We start from the raw sequence: 462 nt of genomic DNA, 5'->3' as shown, positions 1-462 counted from the left end.
AACATGAGTTAGAGTTCAGAGACAAGTGTTTGAGGTACCATGAAGACATTCAAGAAGAATTTTAAGGCTTTGTAATTAGATATAAGTAGAACAGGAGATACAAACTGGTACTAGATACACCAAGTAACATGTACTTTATTAATTGAAATAAAATTAAATTTTTTCAGCAAATATTAATTGAGCAAAGACTCTAGGCCTGATACTGTGCTAGGGACTTAGTGGAAATCATTATATATATATATATACACACCCATCAATTAATATTAAGTGCTGAAATTTTTTGTATTGGAAGAACATATAGAAAGTTTTATTATAACGTAAAACAAAAATGTATATAGTTAACATAAAATTTTGTATAAATGGAATAATACATCATTTACATTCTTGTATATCTAACATTTTCTATGCATTGAGTCTCAATTTTTATGTGTGCATCTGTAATTTATCAATTTTCACTACTGC

This window comes from Chrysochloris asiatica, unplaced genomic scaffold (assembly GCF_000296735.1).
Source record: "Chrysochloris asiatica unplaced genomic scaffold, ChrAsi1.0 scaffold00559, whole genome shotgun sequence".
Taxonomy (NCBI): Eukaryota; Metazoa; Chordata; class Mammalia; order Afrosoricida; family Chrysochloridae; genus Chrysochloris; species Chrysochloris asiatica.
This window is presented reverse-complemented; position numbering follows the sequence as displayed.